Source organism: Lepus europaeus, chromosome 19 (assembly GCF_033115175.1).
Source record: "Lepus europaeus isolate LE1 chromosome 19, mLepTim1.pri, whole genome shotgun sequence".
Taxonomy (NCBI): Eukaryota; Metazoa; Chordata; class Mammalia; order Lagomorpha; family Leporidae; genus Lepus; species Lepus europaeus.
The window spans coordinates 67,636,840-67,660,712 of NC_084845.1; the positions used below are offsets into that span (position 1 = coordinate 67,636,840).

A 23,873-nucleotide genomic window follows, 5' to 3' on the forward strand; every position below is an offset into this window, starting at 1 on the left:
TATTTTTATTCTGATAGCAAGGGGGAAGAAGGATTCAGACATTCTCAGCATAGCTAGGGAAGCAATATCACTTTAGTTGTCTGAAGAGTTTTGCAACTTAAAAGTGGTGTGCATCAGTAAGCTGTACGGCGAGAAGTGTGAAAGCCGCCCTGGAGCGAATTACCAGGAGATAACTTCATCCTGCGGTTGGGCTGACGTTCCCCGTGTGGCACTGCTTTCTCCAGTCCAGTGTGAGCAGAAGCTGAGATTCGCTCTTCACAAATTCCTGAGGCCCACCTATTATCTTCGTGTAGTATGGGGATCTCTCGTTGAAACAGGGGGAGATGCTCTAGCCTACCAGTGGAATGTCAGGTTGATGGAAGGAAGAGATTGGAGACGTCACAACGTGTGGAAGGTACAGCTTTTCCACCCGGTGAGCTCGCCGACCCCAGAGAACAGACACCTCTCTTCTCCAGCAGGAGAACTGGACTCCGTGGCCCAGTGTTACAGCACGGACTTCTCCTTTGCCTCGTTAGGATGCCTTCAGCAAAGATGCCTTCTGGGTTCTTCAGAGATTCCACACAAACATACTTGCTGGTGCAGAGGTCATCACACCTGGCCTTCCTGCTCCCAGCAAGAATGGCGAAGGAGCGACCCAGGATCCCATCCTGCCCCTCCTGCAGGGACTCAACTGCAGTTGGTTGAAGAGAAGAATATTTTGCACGTCCAGTTTAGCCTTTGTGGCCTCTGCTTTTAACACAAAGGCCCTGTTTAAAAATCAGAGATTAGAGAGAGCACTGGAATCCAGAAGCTTTCCTTGCACAGAGCTGTTCTGATCCCAGACTGCAGCCTCAGGAGACCAGAGCAGCCACAGGCAGCAGGCTGGCTCTTTGCTCCTTGCCCAGGAGCCGGCCTCCCGGGGGAGTTTGCCGAAACTCACTCACCAGCCTGTTGTTCAAAGGACGGGGAAGGAGGGAGCGAGAAAAGATTTATTAAGCGCCTAGTCTGGTCCAGCAGCCTTCTGGGTACTTTGTAGTGGAAATTTATTTTATTTTCACAGTGATCTCATCATCCAGGTCATGGCTTCAGTTTCATCCACCTGACCACCAGTGACTCACATTTTGCCCCGCAGTTCAGTCGGCTCCGAGCTGCAGAGCTGTCCACCCTTGACATGCTCCCCGCGTGTCTCCCACACACCTGGGACTGCACGTTTTCTGGTTCAGTGTGGGGCCCTCATTTCCAGACCTCACCGCTTTCTGCTGCTCTCTGCCTTAATCCACACACAGCCACCCCTCCAGCCTCCCGCCTCCTCACACCGGACTTCAATCCCATCCCAATCCCAGCTGCCACTGCTCGTTCCCTTGAATGCCAATAGAGGCTCACCCAGCTGGTCTCACCGCAGTCGCCCTTGCCTTCCTCCAATCTGCTCTCTTCTTCCCAGAGCAAGCCTTCGAAAGCTTCCATGTGCAGCATGTGCACACATCACTCCTTTGCTTAAAAGCCTCCAATGACTCGTCAAGCTGTTGGATTTAAATAAAAAACAGAACTCTCTCCAGAGCTGGGAGACCTTGCATGCGATGTAGGTTGCCTCCGTCCTCTCTGATCTCCTCTCGAGCACCCTGCACTTGGAACTCCGTGCCTACCAGTGTTTGTGCAGTTGCTGAAATCATTATGAAGAGGCCATCACGCAGGCTTTGGGTCGCCAGCTGTCTCTACTAAGAGTTACCCTGGAGCCATCTACCTAACACAAACTCAGTCATCCTTTGCATTTTAGTTCTTGGTGGCTTCTTTGGGATCTTCTGTTGTTACTCTTTGTCCAGGTCAGTTGTCCCTGCCCTTCCCTCCTGTGACGGCACATTTCTCTCCTCATAGACCAGAATAGAACCAGCACTTCCCATCTATTTACCGTGACTGTGATCAGTGTTTGTGTCTTCACCGAGACTGGAAGCTGCAGAAGACAAAGGATTGTTTGCCTTTTTTTTTTTTTTTTTTTGACAGGCAGAGTGGACAGAGAGAGAGAGACAGAGAGAAAGGTCTTCCTTTTCCATTGGTTCACCCCCCAAGTGGCCACTACAGCCAGTGTGTTGCAGCCAGTGCGCTGCGCCAATCCGAAGCCAGGAGCCAGGTGCTTCTCCTGGTCTCCCAGGGAGTGCAGGGTCCAAGCACTTGGGCCATCCTCCACTGCCCTCCCGGGCCACAGCTGAGAGCTGGACTGGAAGAGGGGCAACCGGGACAGAATCCAGTGCCCCGGACCGGGACTAGAACCTAGGGTGCCAACACTGCAGGCAGAGGATTGGCCAAGTGAGCCGCGGCGCCGGCCTGCCTTTTTTTTTTTTTTTTTTTTTTTTAAAGTAGTTGTTGAATCCTTACTGCTGAGCCCAATGCATAGCATCCTTTAGGTAATTAATAAAAACTGAGCTGATGGGGACATGGGTTAGCTGGGTAGAATCAGGTTCTTCTAACTAACGTTTCAGGAAGTGAGGGCTCATTCTAGGTAAGAGTTTACAGGTTTCAGAGACCAATGTGGACCCAGGCCTACAAGTGCACAGAACCTAATATGTGGTAATATCTACAGTATCCTTAACAGATTTAAAAAAAATTATGGTTTTTTTTTTAAAGATTTACTTATTTATTTGAAAGGCAGAGCTACAGAGAGGCAGAGAAAGAGATCTTCCATTCTCTGGATCACTCCCCAAATGGCCACAGTGGCTGGAGGTGGGCTAATCCAAAGTCAGGAGCCAGGAGCTTCTTCCAGGTTTCCCACATGGATGCAGGGGCCCAAGCATTTGGGCCATCTTCCACTGCTTTTCCAGGCCATAGCAGAGAGATGGATTGGAAGTGGAGCAGCCATGTCCCAAACTGGGACCCCTCTGGGATGCCAGCTCTGCAGGAGGCAGCTTGACCTGCTATGCTGCAGCCCCGGCCCCCTCACAGATTTTTTTTAAAGATTTCCCTGATCAGAATGATTTGAATACAATGGTTTTCAGTTTGATACTCTGCCTTTTTTTTTCCTGCTTGAAGAATTTTTTTGAGGATAGGAACTAGACACGCTCGTTAGAACAGAGCCATTTCTCCACCTTTTACAATGTCTTGATGATTTCAATATGTCCTGGTTAAACCTTTCTTTAAGTGTCCAATCAAACTAATCCAAGTGAACTTGGCTTCTGACCTTGCTCTCTCAAACGTACCATCGCTGGATGATTGATGTCTTCTTGATCCCTGCTGGAAAAGTGGCTGCAAACAGTATCCAGGAAATCTGTAGTCGCAAAGCTCGCATGATTTTAACAGGTTGTGGGCAGAATAGTAAGCAGCATTGCATGAAGTCTTGCATGAAAATTGTCCATCTTCTGTCATCTTGGCCTTTCCCATTGGCCTCTCTAAACCCCTGGGCTGGGTTCCCGGCGCTAGAAACTTCTGTCAGGTGGTTGTGAACAAACAGTGTGTATTGGATAGATGGGTGCATGGATGGGTGATGCATAGACAAGCGGATGATTCAGAATACATTTTCGCATCAGTACAAAAGCAAATGGGATCCACCTAGATACTGCTTCTACCTCAAGTATGTGGGACGCAGAACTTTGAAAGCCCCATTTCAGCACATGGTTTGCAAAGCGTAAGGCTTTCCTGTTTGCTTATCTGCTTTCAATCTTAGAGCATTCACACCTTGAGGGCAAGGCCCAGGTCATGCTCACTTTCTTGTCCCTCAGACTCTTTTAATCCTGGCTGGTCCTAGGTACTTAATTTTTGCTTGAATGGGGCAGCATCTTCTTACTGTGAGATAGAAACACAGAAGAAGCACAAGAGGCTGGGTAGGAGGGCAGATCTCTGGTTTTTCTGAGAGAGATTCCAATCTCTTGGTGAGGCCAAGGGCGTGTGCCGGCTCCTGTTCAGAACAGGTGACCTGGTCTGCCCTGGACAGAACACAGGGTAGAAGGAGCCAACAGTGGGTTCGGTCATCTCCTTAAAGATTTGGGCCACTTTGTTTCTCAAAATGGTGAGAAATCCGTCTCTTGGGCAGGAAGAGCCTATTTTTCATAACAAAATATTTATAAAACCGGAAGCCTCATTCATCATCCCTGATTCAACCTGCATTCCCCCCAAAAAGCAAACCCTAGCCTGAGGGATTATGGGATTCTACGAAATAGGACAGGGGGATGGGAGGATGAGATAGAGAAGGAGGGATAGCCCAGCCAAGGGGGCAGACTCAGGATGGTCACCACTGTGGGAAACTGAGGCACACTCCTCCCCAGTCCCTGGAAGGAGAGCCACAGAGAGTATCTGCCCCCGTGGCCACAGCTTGCCCAGTGATATCACTGCCTTGTGCTGCCGAATGTGCAAACGTGAGCAACTCCATGAGCTCCCTGGGGCATTCCGTGTGAAGGTGTCTAAGAACCCTGAAGCAGCCATGAGAGGTTCTGCTGAGGCTGGACGCTGTAGGGTCACTCCCCTGGGAAGCAGGTGGGCAAGGCCATGGCCAGGAAGAGGGGAGCAGGGAGGGAGGAGTGTCCAGAACACTGTCCCAGTGTGGATACACCTCTTGAAGTCCTTGATGAAGATCCACATCTTGGTGTAATGGGCTTGTGGGCCTGGCAAGCTCAAACATTAGCAGAGCACTAGGAAATCAAAGCCCAGTAGAAAGCCAGAGGCTGGAGAGTGAGGCGGAAGACAGTTCTAGGGGAAGCATAGTGTTGCAAATGTGAACACAGGCTCTTGCATCAAACTGTCCTGGTTTTCAATTTTGCCTCAGGGGCCAGCCTAGCTGCCTCCTGCAATGCCAACATTCCCATATGAATGCCGATTCGAATCCCGGCTGCTCCACCTCCGATCCAGCTCCCTGCTAACATGCCTGGGAAAGTCAGCAGAGGGTGGCCTAAGGCCCTGGGCCCCTGCACCCATGAGGGAGACCCAGAGAAAGCTCCTGGGTCCTGGCTTTGGCCTGGCCTGGCCTGGCCTTTGTGGCCATTTGGGGAGAGAATCAGCAAATGGAAGATCTTGATATCTCTGCTATCTCTCCCCCGCCCCTGACTTTGTGTTTCAAAATAAAATAAATCCTTAAAAAATTACATTTTTTCCTGCCACTTCACAGTGTCAATTTAAGAAAATTATGTAAGCCGGCGCCACGGCTCACTTGCCTAATCCTCCGCCTGTGGCGCTGGCACCCCAGGTTCTAGTCCCGGTTGGGGTGCCTGATTCTGTCCCAGTTGCTCCTCTTCCAGTCCAGCTCTCTGCTGTGGCCCAGGAGTGCAGTGGAGGATGGCCCAAGTGCTTGGGCCCTGCACCCACATGGGAGACCAGGAGGAAGCACCTGGCTCCTGGCTTCGGATCAGCGCAGCACGCTGGCCACAGCACGCTGGCCATAGTGGCCATTTTGCAGGGGTGAACCAATGGAAAAGGAAGACATTTCTCTCTCTGTCTCTCTCTCTCTCACTGTCTAGCTCTGCCTGTCAAAAAAAAAAAAAAAGAAAATTATGTCATCTGTCTTGGTTGTAGGCTCACCATCAGAAAAATATGACACTAATGGCAATCACAGACTATTTAACTTTTGGATCTTTATGGGGAGGCCACATTCATGTTTCCTGCATAACTAGAAATACATTGTTTGAACAGATTTTAAGACCTTTGGAACATTTTTTAAAGGAACCATTAAATGAAGTGTGCTATTAGCCCAGAGTAAGGCCACATGCATTATGGTCTTCCTGATGGTGGTGAAGAAGAGGGGGAGAAATAAGCCCACCACAGCAGCACAGGGTGGGGAGACCCTGGGGCGTCTTCTTTGGCACGACAGGTCCAGGGTCTAGGGGCAAAGTTGCTCGTCTTCACTTTCCCTACGAGCTGCTGCTTTATCTGCAGGGCTGGCTTCCACTTGCTCAGCACTGGGAACAAGTGGCGAGGACTCATAGCTGGAGTCGTGGGGAGTCTCTGAAGAACAGGAGGGGGCATTGAGGCCAGGCCCAATGAAAGCTCACATGATAGCTGGCGTTTACCAGGCCCTTCTGATGTGTGGCCCTATTCTAAGGTCATTCTGGATATTGTCTGTTACTCGTGGCCGTCTAAGCACCATAATTCACTTTGCCCATGTCATGACTCTGAGACCTGCAGAGAAATTAAGACATCTGCCCCAGGTCATTGTGCCAGGAGATATAGAACTGAGGCGGGAGCCCAGGAATTGTGGTTCCCAAACCCAGGTCCGTTGGTTCCTGTTCATTGCCTGCTGGCAATTGCTGTCGGTCAGATCTGGTCTGGGAAGTAGGCGTAGCACAAAGGGGCAAAGTCACAAATATGCCCTAGAAAATATGCCTCGGTCACAGAGGAAGATATCGATAGGTTACTTTGTCATCCATCATTATCATGTTAGTCATGGTCCCAGCAGGAAAGAGACACTGCAGACTGGAATAATTTGATATTTAAGAGACTTTTTGCAAAAATATGGAATGCTTGGGGACAGCTGATGAAGGACAGTGCCGAGCTGGGGACCCATCAGTAGCAGGAAGCTGTGTCTGCTCTAGGCTTGGAGGATGAGAGAGGGGCCCAGATGGTCAGCCTGGAGATAGGAGCTCAAGGATTGCACAAGATCAGAGGCTCCCAACAAGGGTTGCTGTTCCCCAGGACCCTGCAGCCAGGGAGTTGGAGGAAAAAGAATGCCCACACCTCACCTGCTCCTGTCTCATATCCTGCCAGCATCCTGTACAGCCAAACATGGCAGGAAGCCAGCCTAGAGCTAGAGGAGAAGGTAACTGTGCAGGTCAGTGTCTTTGGGCAAAAGTCAGGGTGAAGGTGAGTGAGGACTGGATCCACAAGGCAGTGGAGAGGACCTAGCTGTGCTGCCAGCTGCAAGGAGGCCTCCTGTGAGGTGTCCCGGACGTGCCAGGGAGTAGCATCCGAGAGAGAGGCAAAGCACGGGTGTAGAGGGGTGAACCTCAAAACTAGGAGGGAGCTTTGAGACATTCATGGGAAATTAAATTAACAGATACTTTTGTCTTAGTTCAAAAAGTTTTTAAAGCCCTCCACAGTTTTTCTCATTGCACATCGTAAATTTTTTGGAGACCCCTCCTCTTATGAGGAGTAAAGAAGCCGGGGCAAGAGACCGTGTGCTCTGTGGTTCCGTTAATGTGCAGTGTTTGGGAGAGGCAATCCATAGAGATGGCAGAGAGGCTGTGGGCTGCCAGGGCTGGGGGGAGATGGAGGTCACTTCTGGTTGGTGCATTTCTGGACCAGAGAGTGGTAGTGGTGGCTCAGTGTTGTAGATGCAACGTCATTCATGATAAATTTTACATTACACTTTTTTTTTATCACAGTAAGTGAACCAATAAATAAATTAGAGGCAGCTTCCTTCTCACACATCCATGTTTCTCCCTCATTCATTATCTCAGCAGCACCCCCAAATGCATGAGTCTGTCTTGCTGACAAGTTGGTGGGACAAGCAGCAGATGCTCTGGGGGCCCCAAGTGTGCTCCCTCACCTTCAGGCCAGCTCAGCTCCCGCCAGTGCTTGCCTGTGCTTGTCTGCCTGAGGGCCCTGCGGCCTTGGCATCTGTCAGCTGTCCGTGCTCGGCACTGCTGGGCAATGACTGGTGCAGGAGCAGCCCTCAGCAGGGGACCAGCGAGAGTCAGCTTGCACATGGGGCTTCCCCGCCGTGCACGTGGGGAGACGTGTGCTGCACTCTGACTCCCAGAGGCCCCAGTAGGGTTGCGTCCCACACCGACTCATTGGCATAGCCACGCTCCCCATGCCTGCCTTCTTGTCTTCCCTCCTGGCTCTTCTTTCACCTCCCCAATCACCAGGGCTCGCAATCCCTTGTCTCAGGATTTATAACAACCATAAAGTAATACTGGATAACATGTATTGAATTCTTACTGTTAAAATATGTATGAGAAGAGACTGGCTTGTGCTCATTTTGCCTCTCCTGTTCCCAGCGATAAGGCTGTCTTCATGCATCAGACAAATAACTGACATCAGTGTAAACAGAATCCTTAGGGAGAGGGCTGAAATGCAGAGTCCCAGGCCCCACACTCAGCTAGTCTGAGTCAGTGATTCTAGCCTGGCGCCTTGGAATCTGCATTTATCAAGCTCTTGGGTCCCTCATGCTGAATGTGCTAGAAACCACTTCCTCTGGGGAACACTGAACAGTGGTGTTGGGAGAGGCGGAGAGGCTGCCTGTTGGAGCCTGGGTCAGGGTTGAGCCGGGCAGGTTCTGCAGGAGAAATGCCCCGTTATACATTTCACTTTCTCTTAAACTGATGGGGTCCACAATCAAGTATGGAAGTTAATTTCAGTCTTTAATAATCATTAAGTAAAGAGAGAGTGAAACATCGACACCCTGCAATTGCGTAAAACTTGCTTCTGGCGATATCTGCCCCCTTGAAATTCAAATAGCAAGTCTCCAAGGAGCAAGGTTGTGTTCTTGGAGGTGGACACAAAGTAATTAAGCTTAGCTAATGGAAGTAATTAATTAGGAAATGGATAGGCTCCCTTCTAAGGAAAATACTGGAAGACTCTCCCAGAAGGCCTAGCCTCCGCTCTTGCCATTTTCAGAAGTCAGTGACCCTAAGAGGGCCACAGCCCAGCCACACTTAGGATTTAAGAGGGCAGAGAACAGACAGCGTCTGCCCACAGCTCAGCCCAGTCCTGAGAAGGCTAGGGCACTGGGACTGCGCCACCTACAGGAAGCAGTGCTTCAAGATCTAGCCTCTAGGTGTTGCCTGTCTGAACTTAGCCAAGTTATTTTTCTTCCGTGGGGCTTGTGTTGCTTCCTTAAGGCTAAGAGTTGTACTAACAGAGGCAGTAATGAAACAGTGCTCTACAGGAGAACAGGTGCACGGGGGATGCTGCTCCAGGGAGGTCGTGGTGAGCCCTCTGTGTCTCAGCCTGGTCCTACTTCCTGCATCTGGGTTCCCTGGTGGACCCTTTCCAACACATGTGCTCTGAGGAAGCCTAGCATCCCGGCCTGCTCTTTCCAGCTTGCCTGCTTGTCAGCCTCCCTCCTGCCCCGTTCTGGTTCCCAGTGCCGCTCCACTCTTCCCGACATGCTCAGCTTGCTGGGCTCTCTCTTGATGCGGATACATGGCCTTGCCGTGAAGCTTGTACCATCTACATGGAAAGGAAGGACGAGCCGGTGCTGGGAGAGTGCATTCTGACCCTCTAGCTCCCCTTCCCTGATCGTGTCTCACCAGGACTAGCTCAGCTGCCAAGTTAAGCCCACAAAGGTGGTTGGGGCTGAAGGGCACTGGGCTCTCAAAGGGCAGGAAAAAACAGGTCAGGTCTTAGCACAAGGAGAGCCTGTGGGTTGAGGAATGCATCCATCAGACAGGCAGAATTGCATTTGTCATATCCAACGGGCTGTCCTTGCCACCCACCCAGCTCAGTGAAGTGTCAGTGGGAGAAGCCCACGCAAGGAAGCGGGGACATGGGGATGATGTTGGTGCTTTCTGATGGTGGTGGATGTCCTGTGACCTTTTTTAGAGCACGACACAGGGGGCTATTTGTTTTCTATCTCGATGAAACAGTTTATGCTTTTGGTTCCTCTACAGAACCAGCAGAATCGTAGCATGGTTACCTTCGGCTTTTCTATCCCCTTTCTTATATTAAATCTATGGTAGGAATTTGGGCAGGGAATGCCTTTCCTCCTGGGCACCCCTTTCCCAAAACTACACATACTGAGACAATCAGAGTGAGCCAGGAAGAATCGATGAATAACTGAGATCAAAACGAGCAGATGGAGGAGGATTCTCAGCGGAGTTAGGAACGGAAACCTGTTTAGGAGACATTGTCCAATGATGGGGAACTGCCAGGCTTCGACATCCCTCGGTGTCAGGGCTCAGTCATACAATGGTGATTGTGAGAATGAGCCACATGTCTGATCCTATTGGCATTAGGTATTAATGTCTCTGGGTGGCCAATCCATTAGGGCATCATCGTGTTCCTTCACCTCGGATAGCAAGCAGGTTTCACTTGATGGGTCAGCGTCACATGGAGGCTGCCTAGGTCTCTGGTTAGCAAGAGTTCAAAGCTGCTCAGGGATGTGTGCTGTAGTAGATTAGTGATGCCTGCCACAGAAATGGGTCCAGAAGTCTTGTTGTGAGTATCGCACACTTACCACCTCTGCTTAAAGGAGGCCCAGTAAAGTCAAAGCCTGGTGAGTCATTCAGTGTGTGAGGACTATTTCTGAAATACTTCTTTGAAAAACATGGGTACCAGAACATATCTGGAGGCTATATTGGTTCTGCAGAATATAACTATTTACAAATGTTTTTGCCTCTTTTTCTGAATGATCGAACTCTTTGCTGTACATAGTTGAGATACAGAGGACATGGCATCCTGGGGGTTATCCTGTGCATACAGAACTCGTCAGTATCAGTGGCCCACTCAAAGCCCAGACCTACATCACGCTTTCCTGCAGTCACATCTAGAATGTTCCACTGTGCTTAAATAGGTCTTCAAATAGAATCTTCATTTCAAACCGAGACATACCACCCTGAACTTGCCTCCTTTTGTCTAATTTTGGAGGCTAAGCTAAGGTCAACTCTGATAAGGACTCTGAATGGGAGACAAGAGAATTAGTAATTTCCAGGTGTACCTCTCATGAGTGGCCAACGCCCACATAGCGTGCCGCCCCCTGGTGGTCAACTGAGGGGCACAGAAAGCTAAAAAACAGAGGTGGAAGAATGCAGCGTTTCTCTTTGCCATATCCCTGGAGAGTTAGAGGAACGCATTCTTCCAGACCCAGGTAGAAGTAATGCCTCTGAGCACCACCCTTCCACACCCTTCTCAGAAGTGTAGGTAACACATCTTCATCTTTATCCTCAGCAGTGATGCTCATCACTTGCAGAGAACCTGGGTTTTGTGCATGTGAAGCCTAGAGGGACAATTTCTAGGTTAAAAAAAAGACAGCCTTGAGCATAACTCTGACTTTCCTGGGCAAATGAAGACTTGCAGTCACTTTCTCAGGGAGAGACCTTGGAACGCTTCCACGCGGGGTCCGGCCAGGGACCGTGAGAATGGGATGGAGGTCACCAGTTCCTCAGGATCGGCATCCTTGTAACTGCAGAGGGCTTGGCATCTCTTTGACTGCTGGCTTCACTTATGTGATTCATCACAAGCATGAGCTGGTACGGTCAGGGAGGAGAGCCGATAAACGTGGGTTTGCAGCCCATCAGGGCGTTCTGGAGGCAGCCATATGGTGCGTGGGTCCAAGCGTGGCACCCGGGAACAGCCAGACCTGTCGAGTCCTTTGTCTGGAACCCTGAGTAAACAACTTAGCCACTCCGACCTTCAGTATCTCAGCTCTAAAAATGAGAATATTCCGTTCCTTGGGCGACTATCATGGTGACTCCCTGTGACAACATGTGTGAAAACTCCAGCACACAAGAGGCGTTTCTGCCTTCTGTTGACAGCCCAGAATGTCACTGGGGGAGATGGACTGATTGAAAAGAGCAGCAATGGTTGAGAACTTATTTATGGTAATTGTATCAGATGGTGGTGGCACCTATGACCACATACGCCATGTGCAGAACGCTGTAGGGAAGACAGTTTCTTGCTCAAGATGCAGCAAGAGACTTCTTCCTTGATCCCTTGTACAGACGAAAGCCATCAGGGAGCTCTGTATTATTCATCATAAGGTTGGAAACAGGAGCTCAACTCTTGCTTAACTTTTATTAAGCATTTGCTTAATAAAATAAAGATTTGGGTTATGGGGACGCCCACTGCATCTTCACAGATGGAAGAATCTGCGTCAACCTTTGCACAAGTCAGGGTGGAGGGGTGCAGGCCTGCAGTTTATACCTAAGACAGGGAAGCCGGACCTTCTCATGGGATAGATTCTGCCTTTGAAGCTGGTGTAGCTGGTGTTGGGCAGGGATAAGGGCCTAGGAACAGTGCAAAGCTGGAAGGAGGGCTTAGCACAAAGGCGATTCTTAGCTTGTGGGGCCTACACAGTGGGGATTTGACTGTTTCAGAATTATAACACTGTGTCCGTGGTATCAGCAGGAAGCCAGGTTGCTGGTCTACACAGGATAAAGGGATCATTTGCACAGTGGTTGCTTTCCATTCTGATCTCACACCATCAGAATCGGTACATCCTAAATGGGAGCCATGGAAGGGCCCCCACTCAGGCTGGCTGTCCTTGGAGTGGGAGCGGAGTCAGGGCAGGCCATCAGGGCCACGGTGTGCTGGGCTCACTGGCAAGCATGCCCTGGACACAGACATGCTGGGGACCTGACCATCAAGATCATCTTACCCGCTCACCGTGGCATCACATTAAGAGATCGAAGCCCTCAGAGATGACAGCTGTGTGTAGTAGCAAGGTCCACGTGCAGAAATGAGAGCAGTGTTAGTGGCTTTACTTTTAGGGCAAGCTGAGTATTCCTGGGGCTTCTGTCTGGAGACCTCTAAAGCATGTAACCCCTGGGCACTCGTCTGGCTCGTGCCATGAGTGGACCAGCCAGTAGGTCCTCTTGTCCTTTGCTGGCATGACCTGTGAGCAAATGCCACCTCCAGGCAGCATCTTCTGGTCATACTTCTGGGCTCCACGTCTGTCTGACAGCAAGGTTTCTGCACCACAAAGCCAAGCATCTAGACATGTGAAGGTGCCCCTCTAGGCAGACCACATGCCCAAGACACACGCTTATACCTCCCTGAGCCTCGGCTTTCACAGCGGGGAACAGGGGCCACCATCGCAGGAAAGCTTGTGCACCAAGTCATATAACGACCACCCCACGTTCAGCTCTGGTCATTATCACTACTGAAGATCCAAACCCATCAAAGTAGGATCTGTGTTTCTCCAGTTGTATTTCCCAAGCTTAGCGTCTGGTGGGGACTCGCATGAAGGTACTGAAAAAAATATCGACTATGGCAATGCATTTTAAAGACTAACAGTCAAACCTCCTTCATTCGATCGAGTCTCCTTGGAACCATTCTAGGATGTTTCCGGTGGTGTCTTTGGAGGGAAAAAAGGAGCCCAGGCACACGAGACAAGTAGCTGTTCACACATTTATTCTTCATTTTTCTTGTATGCTTGCAATGTTTAGCATTTGATGAAAACATTGAAATATGTCAAGAAGATGCTAGGGGCCCAGGCTGGTGTTTTTCAGGCAGATTGACAGCTGAAGGCCCAGGGACCAGGGTGGCCATTTGCTTTTTTGAAGAAGAGACCATGAAGGGAGGTCCCTGGTTAGGCCTGCTGGTGGCTGCAATCTGCAAACTCACAGATCCAGGCCCCAGGGAGAACCAGGACCCCTGGAATTTAATTGTGGAAATAGTGTGTGCTTCAATTTAAGAACTGGGTCAGTTGTCTTCCACGCCCGCTGGGTTCACGCTTCAGAGAGTGATGGGTATGAAGTAAGGGGGAGTTAACACACTTACTCAGGCTTATTCCTCCAAATTGCCTGCTTCTAAACTTTTTTTAAGATAAAAGAAGCCCATCAAACTGCCCAGCTGGTATTTCCTTGTAGGATTTGGGGAAATCTCTGAATTCGAGATGGGCCCACATAGGTTTCTGTGGGAATGGCCTTCTCAGCAGGTGTGAATCATTGCCATTAAAAAAAAAAAAAAAAAAAAGCCGGCGCCGTGGCTCAACAGGCTAATCCTCCGCCTTGCGGCGCCGGCACACCGGGTTCTAGTCCCGGTCGGGGCACCGATCCTGTCCCGGTTGCCCCTCTTCCAGGCCAGCTCTCTGCTGTGGCCAGGGAGTGCAGTGGAGGATGGCCCAAGTGTTTGGGCCCTGCACCCCATGGGAGACCAGGAGAAGCCCCTGGCTCCTGCCATCGGATCAGCGCAGTGCGCCGGCCGCAGCGCGCTACCGCGGCGGCCATTAGAGGGTGAACCAACGGCAAAGGAAGACCTTTCTCTCTGTCTCTCTCTCTCTCTCACTGTCCACTCTGCCTGTCAAAAATAAAAAAAAAAAAAAAAAAGATTTCATGAATACATTGTTAATAAGCTCTCCTGTCCACTCAACCTTATAGAATGCTGGTTTCATCATTTCGGTCGGTTTTTAAGGTCATGGTTATTATATTAGAGTTGAGCGATCTCCTTGTTTGTAGCATTGGTTATTTTCAAAGCTGTTTGAAACCAAATCTTGGGGTTGGAATATATGTTTGAGGCCACTTACCCTAGAAAGAGTGGGGTCACAGGCGTGACTTCTGTTACTTCCATGTCACTGCCGTGTCACGTCCATGCCTGAAGATTGTTGCCTGGGTGGTCCCTACCGACGCCAGGTGAGTCTGGCGCCCTGGTATTTCACACTCATTGGGCTTGTGGATATGCCCAGTGCCCTCCCTGTCCTATAGAGCCTGGGGGCGGATGCCTGTGGCCCGGGCACTGGGCCTCTCACCGATGTTCTGGAAGAGCCGAGCTGCCCCTCGAAAGGCAGAGCTCCCACCAAAGCAAACAGAGCTTCTGAAGGTGAGACCAGGAGATTCCCTTTGTGCATGCCCTTGAGCATGGCTGAGGGCAATGGGAAGTAAATGTGCAAAACACTGGCGAGAAAACCACCGGGCGTATAGAGTGTAGGTTTCCAAAAACGCTTTGGAAAGACATCTGCCCTGGACTTTGAAATAGTTTGTTGCATTTTCCCATTTAGCTATAAATGAGGAATTTGGCTTAGACACAAGAGTAACAAAATAAAAAAGCTTTAAGAATAAAACTAGTGTTTTTTTGTGGAATGATACTAGTGCTGGTATTTTCTTTTTAAAGATTTTTTAAATTTACTTGGAAGGCAGAGTTAGAGAGGGAGAAAGAGAGAGAGAAAGTGGGAGAGAGGGAGAAAGTGAGAGAGAGAGAAAGTGTGAGAGAGAGATTTTTCATCCACTGGTTCCCCAAATGGCTGCAACAACTGGGGTTGGGCCAGGAGCCTGGGGCTCCCTCCCAGTCTCCCACATGGGTGCAGGGGCCCAAGTACTTGGCTCTTCCTCTGCTGCTTTCCCAGGCACTTAGCAGGGAACTGGAGTGGAAGTGGAGCTGCCAGAGCTCCAGCTGGTGCCCAGAGGGGATGCCGGTGCTGCAGGTAGAGGTTTGCACCTGAACCCACTGTGCCACAGCAACAGCCCCTAGTGCTGATCTTACTGTGCATACTTATCGATGATCAGGAGGAAGGAGAGCACCAGTCTGTAGATTAGTGTACCATATCCTCGACAGAAAATACCCAGCGCTCCAACATGGCCTCATGGGCAGAGCTCACTTTATGCAAATAAGCAAAGAAACACTTTAGGGAAAATCTGACCCCAGCAGCCTTTCACATAAATGGCTGTCACGGCTATGGTGACGACCCAAGGCCGACTTGTGTGTCCGCTGTTCTTTAAGAATGGGCAGACTTTGCTCTGCACGTGTGAAGGTGCAGTACAGCTGACCTGGCACAACCTGCCTGCCTGTCTGGGAGCCCACTGGGTTTGGCTGATCCTAGCCTGGCCCAGGTGGTGCTCAGTGAGGGCCCCATGTCCTTGTGTCTTGTCTTGGAACAGGAACAGAGTCAGGGATGAGAAGGAAGGTGGCAGGTGAAGAATCAGTCACCCACCTGGACAGGTGGAGGCTGAGAGGAAGCCAGCCAGGCTGCATGAAGATGTTGAGAATGGGAGAGCTGTCGGTGAGAGAGGTGTAGGGAAGACCTGGACTCTGGATCCGTTTATGCATCACAGACTGTTTACTGGGCACCTGTGTGGCACCAGGAATTGTGCTGAGTACTGGGGATCAGACAGTTAGCCAGACAGGCCAGGCGAGAACCTCAGGGAAGCACCTTTCAGGGGGGAAAGGGAGAGCAAAGTGTTGGTTACTAATTACTGTGCACCAAGTGCCATCCAAGAGGATTTACAAACCCTAGAATGGAAAGTAAAAAGCAAATATAATGCAATAATGTAACATAAAATCAAAAGTCCATTTTACAGAGGAAGAAACTGAAACACAGAGGGGTTAAGTGAGTGGCTTCAGGTTACACAGCTGGCAAGGGCTGGAGCGGTTTATAGATTAAAGGAAAATAGTGAGGGGGCCGACGCTGTGGCACAGCGGGTAAAGCTGCCACCTGCAAATCCGGCATCCCCTATGGGCACCGGTTCATGGCCTGAGTATTTGGGTCTCTGCCACGCATGTGGGAGACCCAGATGAAGCTCTTGGCTCCTGGCTGTGGCCTGGCCCAGCCCTAGCCATTGTGGCCATCTGGGAAGTGAGCCAGAGGATGGAAGATCTCTTTGTCTCTGTTTCCCTCTCTCTTTCTCTCTCTCTCTGCAACTCTGAGTTTTAAATAAACAAATAAATACATCTTTTAAAAAAGAAAGAAGTGGCGCCTTCCTTCAGTGGCTCCCAAGCTTCAGTGCACACCAGGATCCCTCGTGAATGTGCGGGTGCAGGCTTCCGACGGCACCCCCGGGTTTTCCGACTCAGGAGGTCTAGGTCTGCATCTTCCAGTTCTCAGGTGATGTGGTCACTGCTCGTCTGGCATTTCCTGGGCCCCGCTTTGAGAACTGCTGCTGGGGGGTTGGGGGGAGGTAGTGGCTGCTGTTGTTCCCCACCCACATCCCTTCTTTGGAGTCAAACCAGCCACTTCCCCAGCAGTTCGGAGCTGTGTCCCCTGCTCACTGCCCGGTACAAGGCTAAGTCAGCTGGTAGAGATGACCCAGGCTTCCTGCCTTGATTTGAGCACTTCCTAAGGGCTGCCCAACTTGGAGCTCCCTCAGCTCTGCTTGTCTTCTGGGGAATTTCTAGGAAAGAGTCCCCGCAAATCCTGGTTTCCGGGGGGAGCCAGCAGGGATGCCTCTCCGAGGCCCGAGGACTCAGGCCAGATCTTGATGTGGTACAGAGAAGAATGCACCCAGAGACAGAAGAAGGAACCGATGCGAAGGTCCGGAGGCAGCAACGGGCCCAGAGTTTCCGGACTCAGGAGGGAATCTGGAGCATCCAGGTGCGTGAGCAGCAGACTGAGCTGTGAGCTGTAGCTAGCAGGGCCTGCAGGAGCCAGTCCCTGTGGGAGGGGCTGGGGTTTGTTCCCAGGATCTGGGAAGGTCAGAGAGCTTCCAACCAATAGATGGCCTTCTTCAGCGTTGACAGAGGTGCCTGCTGTGCTGAGATTCCGAGAGTCCGACTTGCTGTGTTTAGCAGGCTGTCTTCCTCGCCATCATTGATGAGGCCAGTGCCACTGGGAGGCCCATGTGGGAAGGGCAGCCTTCTACAGCTACAGGGACTGAAGCACTTCACGTCCACGTCCCAGAGGGAGCCTCATCTGCTGGCAGTCACGTCTTGAACCTTCAGATGTCACCCCAGTCTTGGCTGGTCCCTTGGTTGAAGCCACTTGAGAGACCCTGAGGCAGAACCAGCTAAGGCCTCCCCAGGTTCCTGACCCAGATAAGCTGGGGTTGTGTGAAGCCTCTGAGTTTGTGGTAATTCATTGTGTAGTGTCGGATGGCTGACACAGACGTGTCTAGGCCTCAGGTGTGCTCAGAGGACCTGCGTGCAGAATCTTCGCACACAATCAGAGCTGTGTAGCACATCTCAGTGCAGCCCATGGCTGAAGGCCACACTGTGTGTCTCAGGGGGGCCACTGCCCACCCTAGGATGAGTGCGGAGTCCAGCTCCACAGCTTGGGGTGCACTGCCCCCCATTAGTATATGGTGCGTGAAGGGTGCCCATCTTCCTGTGCTGAACACAATGTTGGAATCTCCAAGTGGCGATTCTGTAAACATGCCAAAATGCAGGTCCGCATCAAAAAGATCTTTGCTATCAATAAGTCATTAATGAGCCGCGCTTTGCACACTGCCGTGTGTTAAAAGGCATAATTGCATTCCAAGATTTATTAGAGTTACTGCCACGTTAGGCATATTTCATGGAGGGCCAGGAGGAGCAAAAGACATTTGTTTCGTGTTATTGATCCAAGGTGCTGTCAGAGTCGTCAAGCGCCCACTAAAATTCCAGTGAGCTCTTGGATTCTGCCAGCCTTGGGAATCTATTACCTTCTGGGTTCACACTCTTCGCCTGTGACTTCCTGGGGACAGTCAGGGCCTGGACCACAAAGCTGTCTTTAACTAAGTCTGTGGCCCTCAGCAAATCATCCAAACAAGCTCCGAATCTCAGTTGCCACCTCTGGGTAAATACAGAAACATGACAGCCACGTAAGCAGCGTCACCACAAAGATCCAGAGCCTGGCATGCAGTAGGTGCTCAGCGAGTCTTCCTCCCAAAGACTTCTAGAGCTGCGTAGGCAAAAGAGTTCAAGGGCAACTCCCACTGAGGGGCACTTTCGTAGAAAACCTCTCAGTCTCCACTTTACAGTAAAAAAAAATGGTGTTTGGCTCCAAGCAGATGAGATTGAGTGGAGTTATTTGAGCTACTTATAATAAAACGTGACAGGCAGGCTGTGGCGTTTCACCGCCCCGAGTTTCTTTTATGGACTGCTCACTATCATCGCAACACTCAGCACTTTTTTCTGTGTCAATGTGATAGACAATATTCATATTCTTCTTGTGTAATTGCCTTTTTAGCTGAATCAATGGCTCGCAGGCATGAGAATGAGCCTGTTTGATCTCAACTTTATTTATCCTGTGATTATACTAGGACTATTAAAGCAAGGTCCCCCTTCTTCCCTCCCCCCGCTCCCAGGTCCACGCCCAACCGTCTCCCAAAACCTCCCTCAACACTCGCTCTTATGTGGGTCTTCCCACTGCCCTGCCTCACTGTTTCCTCCTCTGGCAGAATTCCTGATTTAAAGAAAAGCCTGTGGAATGAGTGAACCACTATGTGCTTCATCAACCACTCACTCAGAAAGTGTTCTTGGAGTGTTTACAGTGGGCAGACCTGGGGTGCCCTTGTCCCTGTGCATACATACGTGGGATACGGCTGTGGTAAGTTCTAGAAGGAAGACGTTCCCACAGGGGAGTGGTCTTGAGTATTCTTAGCATGATAAAAGGACAAGTCAGAGTTGGGAAGCAGGGAAGAGTCTTCTGGTGATGTATCCATGGGGTTAAGATTTAAAGGAAAAACACAGGAATTGTGCATGTGGGCAGCTGGGGGGCGGCAGGGGCAGAGGTCAGGGTGGGGAAAGGAGGTGATGGAGGAGTTGAGTATCCCAAGGCGGAGGGAACAGCAGTGAAAAGTCCTGGAGTCAGGAGAAAGGGTGGTGTGCACATGGAGCTGGCAGTGGCCCAGTGGGGAGGGTCCTGAAGTGGGGCCTGGCAGGCAGGGTGGAGACCCTGGAGATACTGGTGGACCTCATCACACACCTGGACCCCTGCCTGAGGGAAATGGGGAGCCCATGGTCGGGGAGCAGTGAGGTGTCCCTGTAATAAACAGATTCGCATTTTACAAAGAGCTCCCTGGTTGGGGGGTTGACAGTAGATGGGAGGGAGCCAGTGTGGGTGTGATGCTGTCACAACAGCCAGGCGATTTGTCAGGCAAGACCAGCGTGGCTTCAGTGGAAGGCAGAGGCAAAGGCAGTGTGAGTCCCTCGGGATGGACTGTCCACACAATGCAGCGATGGGCTGAATAGGGAAGGGGTAGGAGGAATGAGGGTCAGGGATGACTTCTCGGTCTTTCTCCCCTGGTGACAGAACTGGAGATGACCAGGTTTAAGGGAGCGGGGAGATTCCTTCCGGGTGTGGCTTTAGCTTCCCAAGGTGATCATACTTCAGGAAACTAAGGCTGAACTGGGCAAATCCACGCTGAGCAAGTGCACGTTTTGTGAGTTTGACTTTTCTGCATTCTCCCCGGGACCGTCTCAGGTGACGAACATGCCCCTCGGCGCCAGTCTCTGAGGGCCATGTCGCCCCACCCATGAAAGGTGATTGGAACGGCGGGAGCCTGCTCCCCCAGGGTGTTTGATCCCAGCGTTCGCCTTCCTTGCCCCTGGAGGAGCCACAGTTGCACCTTCCTCCTGCGGACTCTCCCCCTTGCGGAATATGTGTTTGCAGCCTCTGCTTCCCTGTCCCCTGCACGGACGTCCAATCTCCTCAAGGCTTTGGGAAGTGACCGTTCAGCACTGCGGGATCCTCAGAACCCCTGAGTTCTGGCAAACCAGCTCCATCTCACAAACCGTATGAGACCCAGTGGCAGGGCCTGGCAGCACGCTGTGTGGACAGAGATTCCAGAGTCTTACCGGGGTTAGCAGCGGGGAGGCTGAGCTTGCTCAGTGATGTCTCTCGTGGGCTCAGGAGGGGAAAATGGTGTCATGTGAACCATGTCATTTTTATTCCTGCCTTCGTCTTCTCTGACTGCAAGAACAACCTTTTTAATATTTGCACATACTTTTAAAGAATCTCAAATTGTTCCTCTGTGTGTTATTATTGGAATATTTCTTAATTTTTCATATTTTAGGTTATTTGAAAGTGAAGACAAATTTTCTTTTTTCTTTCTTCCTCTTTCTTTCCCTCCCTTTCTTCCTCCCTCCCTCCCTCCCTCCCTTCCTTCCTTCTTTCTTCCTAAGATTTACTGATTTGTTTGAAAGTCCCAGTTACATAGATGAAAGGAGAGACAAAGGAAGAGACATCTTCCAACTGCTGGTTCACTCCCCAGATGGCTGCAAGAGCCAGGACTTGGGCCAGGCTGAAGCCAAGAGCCAGGAGCTTCATCCAGGTCTCCCACATGAGTGGCAGGGACACAAGCAGCTAGGCCACCTTCTATTGCTTTTCCCAGACCATTAGCAGGGAGCTGGATCAGAAGTGGAGCAGCCAGGACCCCTGGCACTCATATGGGATGCTGGCATCCCGTAAGCAGCAGCCTAACTCGCTATGCCATAATTCCCCCAGGTTGCTTGTTTCTAATTTTTAGTATCAAATTCAGCATCTGGGTGACCTGAATGGGGCTTCTTAAATTATCTTTAACTCTACTTCTCAGCATTTTTTTCCCTTTTAACTTGTTGCTGTTTCTCTACCACTGTGGCAGGGTTAGCATGTGACTCCATTGCCAAGTAGGAGCAGCTTCACTGCTGTCCCAAACCTAGCTTTGGTGTGTGCTGCTCCACAGATCACCAGGAGACAAGGAGAAGCAAATCTGAGCTCATCCTTGGGTTACATATCCTTGGTCCGGCCCGCCCAAGCCCATAACACACTTCTAGGGTAGGGCACTGTTGCTGAGCTTTGGTCAGAGTCTCTATCTGAATTTTCAGAAGAAGCGTGTTTGCTAGGTCGCTTAGAGATTGACTTTCCATAGAGTTGCAACAGTTGGAGCTCTAAATGTTAGGAAGGGCATGATCCTGTGTGGTACAGCCTGGTAGAATGGAGCTGACTGACTTTTAGATTTATAAGAGAGTCCATTTAATTTTTAACAGATTATATACAAGATATTGAGTGACATTAAACACAGAGTTAAATCAGCCATAACCCATTTAAAGCAGCCTTGCAGATAAATGTCTCAAATCCACTAGCCTGCCAAGTATATTCCTTATCTACACACATTTGTCAATTATTTCCACAACGCTAAGCCTTTCTAATGCTTCCCTGAGAGTTACTTTTTACCCTACAAGCTTGAAATACGGGTGACATCTACTCTCCGTGAGCTAGATAGGATTGACAAAGGAAAGCCTCTAAATTTATGATTGTTAAAATTTTGATGATCACAGACCTTTGGAGACTCATAAAATTTTTGGACTGCACCCCAGTTGGAAAAGCAATCGTGTAAACAGATGTAAGGATCCTTCAAAAAGTTCATGGAAATGGACTTCAAAGCTAAGTTCATTTTGGTGCAAACATTTTTATATCTAGGTATAGTTTTTCGTAATTCACATTTCCATGATATTTTTAAGACTCTCAAATGCATTTTTGCGTACAACCTATTGTGTGATATTTGAAATGGACCATATTCACATTAAAGAGTATTAAAAGACTCTTTACTGAAAACAAATGTCATTCACTCCAGAGATTTCAAACATGAGTTAGGATTACTTTCTAACAAATATGAGAATACAAACTATCCAAGTCAAACAAAAATTGCATCTTCCACTCAAAAGTAAAAATTAACGACAACTTTTTTTACAAGTGTAAAATTTAATAGTCACAAGGTCTTTTGTGTGGCAACAGCAATGCAATCTTTTACATCCAATCAATTTCTGCATCTTTGGTTTTACCAGCCACAAATATGTAAAGTAAAATCTTTGATGTGGGTTTTAGCAACAAAGTCAGAAAACCCATAGCTCATGCTGCCAGAGAGATGTAGGCTGTGCCCGGGAAAGCAGAATCGGCAAGACTTTCCATTTGGTTCAGGTCCTGTGGTTTCTTTGTTTCCAAGTCAATCAGGTCAACTATGGCTGATTTTCATTCAATGCTGTGTGTACTTATTAATTATCTGCTTTTACACGAAAATTACCCCAACACATAGTTACTTAAAGACAGACACTTATTCTCGTGGGAGCAGTTGATGCAGTGGTTCTAGCTTAGAGTCCCCTGGTAACAGAGGCTCTGTCATGACGTTGGCTGGGATGGCAGTCATCCGCGGGCTGAACTCAGGCTGCAGGATCCTGCTCCAGGGTGGTGCCCTCACCTGGCTGCTGGGGAAAGACCAACTTCCTTACCGCAGGGACCGCGGGGTAAGACTGCTGGAGTCCCTGCAAACTGACGACTGGCTTTCCCCAGAATGAAACTCCCAGAAAAGCGAGGAAGGAACCAGAATGCCGTTTACATCCCAGTCTTGGATGTCTCCCACTGTTACTTGAGTCACTAAGTCTAGCTCCACACTCAAGGGGGCAGGTCTTAAACCCCACCTCTGAAGGAGTGTCCAGTACCTTGTGAACAGTTTGTAAAATCACCACACTTTGTCATAAAAAAGAAGAATCACATATTTATGTCCCAGTCTTAAGGTGGCTTGAGTAAAGTGAACACAGTCCATCCATCTTTCCAGGTTCTGGAGCCGATTGTCTGCGGAGGCAAAAGTGAGGCTTTATCACTCTCACCCCAGAGGGTCCTCTACTCCACTGCATCACTTTAAGGGGGCTAAGGCATTTCTGGGGGTATGCACGTGTGTGTGTGTGAAATTTTTCATATTTTCTAAACATATCCATAAGGCTTTAAATATACATAATCATAACCTATGCTACTTGGGGTACATTAGAATAAAGCTATGGGACGCTAGCCTGTGTGCTCTTCCTTAGCGTTGTCGCCGAGGAAGAGATGTGACCGGAGGGTGCAGCTTCCCCCACAGGTGAGCTCCTGGGGTACGGGCCTGGATGTTAGAGTGCCAGCACAGTGCACAGCACACAGGAATGACAAAGAACTAGTTGATGGATGAATGAATGAGTGGATGAATGGACTCTCGGGGTGTTCAGCTTGGACAAGCAGATTCCAGCTGGGGCCACAGACTTGGTAATGCGAAGTCCTGAGTGTGGAAGACTGGAGCACCGTACAAATGAGAGCTCGAATTCCAAGACTGCCACCATCTCTGCCCTCCTTAGTGCTCTCTGTCAGGGGTGAGGAGTCTAGGAACTTCAAGCCTAGGTGTGCAGCCGACAATGAAGCAGAAGCCAGCCAGGACAGGTTGATTGTAGTATAGGTTAAACAGAGAACTGTATCTTCCTGGATGTCCTCTGTCATTGGAGAGGCATGAGAAGGCACTGTACCAGGTAGATTGTGTCATGTGACAACCGAGCACAGAACCTAGGGCACATACGCCTGGTAGTGTGTTCTGCACAGGCATGTGGGGTCAGCCATCAACGAGTGACCCTGCTGCTCTTAGTCCTTCTGGTCTGCACTGGATAGAATGACTGGGGTGACCTGACTTTGCCCCAAGACCCTTCCCTATAGTAGTAGATAGTAGTATCAGGTGGCTGGGGCATGTACTTGGAGTGAGGGCAGAACCCCAGCAGAGACACACTCAGTCCTACTGGTGCTCTCCAAGCCTGTTTGGAGGCAGGTGGGACGGGCTGGAGCCTTTCCTTCCCCACTGCTGACTGCAGGAGAAGGGACAGGCGGCTGAGCTTGGTTGAAGGTAGCAGTCCACAGA

The 23,873-nt window shown here is 50.0% G+C and overlaps 1 protein-coding gene across 1 annotated transcript in view; it reads left to right on the plus strand.

Annotated features, from left to right (window-relative positions):
- CDH13 (cadherin 13) overlaps positions 1 to 23,873 on the plus strand; it is a 983,749-nt gene that overhangs the window by 46,125 nt on the left and 913,751 nt on the right. The gene's annotated exons all lie outside the window — the stretch shown is intronic.